General features: G+C 36.4%; 1 non-coding gene across 1 annotated transcript; it reads right to left on the bottom strand.

Moving 5' to 3' along the window:
- Window positions 1-4,301: 4,301 nt before the first annotated feature.
- Window positions 4,302-4,408, bottom strand: LOC112868471 (U6 spliceosomal RNA). Its single transcript, XR_003224295.1, has one exon. It is a non-coding gene; the product is annotated as a U6 spliceosomal RNA (small nuclear RNA).
- Between the last annotated feature and the right edge of the window lie 327 nt (window positions 4,409-4,735).

Raw genomic sequence — 4,735 nt, 5'->3', positions numbered from 1 at the left:
TTGATAGTAATATAATAATGGTAGGAGACTTCAACACCCCACTCACAGCAATGGACATATCACCTAATCAAAAAATCAACAAGGAAACAATAGCTTTGAATGACACACTGGACCAGATGGACTTAACAGATATATTCAGAACATTTCATCCTAAAGCAGTGGAATATAAATTATTCTCCAGTTCACATGGAACATTCTCCAGAATAGACCACATACTGGGACACAAATCAGCCCTCAGCAAGTATTAAAAGATCGAAATCATACCGTGCATATTTTCAGACCACAATGCTATGAAACTCGAAATCAACCACAAGAAAAAAATTGGAAAGGTAACAAATACTTGGAGACTAAAGAACATCCTATTAAAGAATGAATGGGCCAACCAAGAAGTGTAAAAGGAAATTAAAAAGTATATGGAAGCCAATGAAAATGATAACACCACAACCCAAAACCTCTGGGATGCAGCAAAGGAGATCATAAGAGGAAAGTATATAGCAATCCAGGCCTTCAAAGAAGGAAGAAAGATCTCAGATACACAACCTGACCTTAAACCATAAAAAGCCGGAAAAACAACAGCAAATAAAACCCAAAACCAGCAGAATACAGGAAATAATAAAGATTAGAGCAGAAATTAATGCTATTGAAACCAAAAAAACAGTAGAACAGATCAATGAAAACAGAAGCTGGTTCTTTGGAAGAATTAACAAAATTGATAAACCACTAGCCAGTTTGATCAAAAACAAAAAGGAAAGCACCCAAATAAATAAAATCAAGAATGAAAGAGGAGACATCACAACCAACATGGTAGAAATAAAAACAATAATAAGAGAATATTATGAGCAATTACATGCCAATAAAATAGGCAATCTGGAAGAAATGGACAAATTCCTAGAAACATATACATTACCAAAACTGAAACAGGAAGAAATAGAAAATTTGAACAGACCCATAACCAGTATAGAAATTGAATTAGTAATAAAAAATCTGCCAAAAAACAAGAATCCAGGGCCAGATGGCTTTCCAGGGGCATTCTACCAAACATTTAAGGAAGAGTTAACACCTATTCTCTTGAAGCTGTTCCAAAAAATAGAAATGGAAGGAAAACTTCCAAACTCTTTCTATGAGGCCAGCTTTACCTTGATTCCAAAACCAGACAGAGACCCACTAAAAAGGAGAACTATAAACCAATTTCCCTGATGAACATAGATCAAAAATCCTCAACAAGATATTAGCCAACTGACTCCAACAATACATTAAAAAAATTATTCACCATGACCAAGTGAGAATTATACCTGGGATGCAAGGCTGGTTCAATATCTGCAAAACAATTAATGTGATTCATCACATCAATAAAAGAAAGGATGAGAACCATATGAACGTCTCAATAGATGCAGAGAAAGCATGACAAAATACTTTCTTGATAAAAGTATCAAGCATCCTTTCTTGATAAAAACCCTCAAGAAAGTAGGAATAGAAGGATCATACCTCAAGATCATAAAAGTCATATATAAACGACCCAACGCTAATATCATCTTCAATGGGGAAAACTGAGAGCTTTCCTCCTAAGGTCAGGAACAAGACAGAGATGTTCTCTCACCACTGTTATCCAACATAGTATTGGAAGTCTTAGCCTCTGCAAATCAGCAAACACAAAGAAATAAAAGGCATCTAAATCGGCCAGAAGGAGGTCAAACTTTCACTCTTCGCAGATGACATGACACTCTATTTGGAAAAACCAAAAATTCCACCAAAAAAATGCTAGAACTGATTCATAAATTCAGCAAAGTGACAAGATATAAAATCAATTGTACAGAAATCAGTTGCAATCCTATTCACCGACAATGAAGCAACAGTAGAGAAATCAAGGAATTGATCCCATTTACAGCTGCACCAAAACCCATAAAATACCTAGGAATAAATCTAACCAAAGAGGTAAGAAATATATACACTGAAAACGATAGTAAGCTTATGAAAGAAATTGAAGAAGGCACAAAAAAATGGAAAAAGATTCCATGCTCCTGGATAGGAAGAACAAATATTGTTAAAATGCCAATACTACCCAAAGCAATCTATTCAATGCAATCCCTATCAAACTAACACCATCATTCTTCACAGAGCTAGAACAAATAATTCTAAAATTTGTATGGAACCAGAAAAGACCCCAAATAGTCAAACAATCTTGAAAAAGAAAACCAAAGCAGGAACCATTACAATCCCGGACTTCAACCTATACCAAAAAAGCTTGTAATCATCAAAACAGTACATTACTGGAACAAGAACAGACACTCAGATCAATGGAACAGAATAGAGAACCCAGAAATGGACCCACAAACACATGGCCAACTAATCTTTGACAAAGCAGGAAAGAATATCCAATGGAATAAAGACTTTCTCTTCAGCAAGTGGTGCTGGAAAAACTGGACAGCAACATGCAGAAGAATGAACCTGGACCACTTTCTTACACCATACACAAAAATAAACTCAAAACGGATGAAAGACCTCAATGTAAGACAGGAAGCCATCAAAATCCTCAAGGAGAAAGCAGGCAAAAACCTCTTTGATCTTGGCTGTAGCAACATCTTACTCAACACGCCTCTGGAGACAAGGGAAACAGAAGCAAAAATGAACTACTGGGACCTCATCAAAATCAAAAGCTTCTGCGCAGTGAAGGAAACAATCAGAAACCTAAAAGACAATAGACAGAATGGGAGAAGATATTTGCAAATGCCATATCAGATGAATGGTTGGTATCCAAAATCTATAAAGAACTTACCAAACTCAACACCCAAAAAACAAATAATCCAGTGAAGAAATGAGCAAAAGACATGAACAGACACTTCTCCAAAGAAGACATCCAGATGGCCAACTGACACATGAAAAAATGCTCAACATCATTCATCATCAGGGAAATACAAATCAAAACCACAATGAGATACCACCTTACACCAGTCAGAATGGCTAACATTAACAGCTCAGGCAATAATAGATGTTGGCAAGGATGCTGAGAAAGAGGATCTCTTTTGCATTGTTAGTGGGAATGCAAGCTGGTACAGCCGCTCTGGGAAACAGTATGGATGGTCCTCAAAAAATTAAAAATAGAACTCCCCTACAACCCAGCAATTGCACTACTAGGTATTTATCCAAGGGATACAGGTGTACTGTTCCAAAGGGACATATGTACCCCAATGTTTATAGCAGCACTATCAACAATAGCCAAAGTATGGGAAGAGCCCAAATGTCTATTGATGGATGAATGGATAAAGAAGAGGTGGTATATATATGTGTACACACACACACACACACACACACACAATGGAGTATCACTTGGCAATCAAAAACAATGAAATCTTGTCATTTGCAACTACTTGGATGGAACTGGAGGGTATTATGCTAAGCAAAATGAGTCAGAGACAGGCAAATATCATATGACTTCACTCATATGAGGACTTTAAGAGATAAAACACATGAACATAAGGGAAGGGAAATAAAAATAATATACAAACAGGGAGGGGGACAAAACATAAGATATTCTTACATATGGAGAACAAACAGAGGGTCACTGGAGGGGTTGTGGGAGGGGGGATGGGCTAAATGGGTAAGGGGCATTAAGGAATCTACTCCTGAAATCATTGTTGCACTATATGCTAATTTGGATGTAAATTTTTAAAAAAGTACAATTAAAAAAAAAAGTTAGGTAAGTAAAACAACTTTTTAAAACTGTCAAGGATATTGACCGTTATTGTCAGAAACCAGGTTTCATGATTCTCAGTCCAGGGCTAGTGTTTGTTTTTGTTTTGATATCGAATGCACATTCCTGTATTTTATACTTAGGAAAGAAATCACCCACTCTTCGTCTTTATTCCCTCCCCAGTCTTCTGCAAATATTAAAAATTAAAACCAAATGAAGTTAATTATTATTTTTCTTCAACGTGGTTTTCATAATTGTTAGGGCTTAAATTTTTACAAGTGGCCAATGTCCAAGCGACTTATAGAGTAATACTGATAAAAGGAAAATTCCATATTACAAGTTAGCAAATTCTAGTACAAAAATAGTTTGTGTGTTAGAATACCCTTTCCTTTTTAGAAAAAAAATTAAAGTGTATTTTTTTATTTTTCAGAGAGAGAGAGCATGCACAAGTGGGGAAGGGGCAGAGGGAGAGAATCTCAAACAGTTTCCACACCACCATCATAGAGACTGATGCGGGGCTGGAACTCACAAACCGTGCGAGATCACAACCTGAGCCAAAGTCGCGCACTCAACTGGCTGAACTACCCCGGCGCCCCATAATAGCCTTTCCTTTTAAAACTGTGGAATCTTCACAAATTCGCATGTCATCCTGGCTCAGGGGCCATGCTAATCTTCTTTGTATCATTCCAATTTTAGTATATGGGTTGCCAAAGCAAATACCAGTACTGTTTCTTATGCTTTAATGCCTGGTTTAGATAAGAAAATGCTTCAACAGTATCAAGAGCTACATAGTCATCAAGGGTTAAGTTTAGTTGACCAGCTGAATAGAAGATTCAGATTTTATGTACTTATCATAAATTACTTTACTGCTAACCAGAGTTTCTGAATAGCAGTGAAAACACAGATAATAGCATTACTTATGCCCTGAGTTGGTATCAAGCCAGTCAAAAGCAAATAAAGTTGATCCTTACATCAACCTGTAAATGTATGATTTCCAGCAACTTTTATGAAATACTGAAAATGATTTTCAACCTACATTCTACTTTT

The sequence above is a fragment of the Puma concolor genome, chromosome D3 (genome assembly GCF_028749965.1).
Source record: "Puma concolor isolate L17-30 chromosome D3, mPumCon1.1.hap2, whole genome shotgun sequence".
NCBI classification, from domain to species: Eukaryota; Metazoa; Chordata; class Mammalia; order Carnivora; family Felidae; genus Puma; species Puma concolor.
Note: the sequence above shows the minus strand (reverse complement) of the source record. Positions and strands in the feature narration are given on the sequence as shown.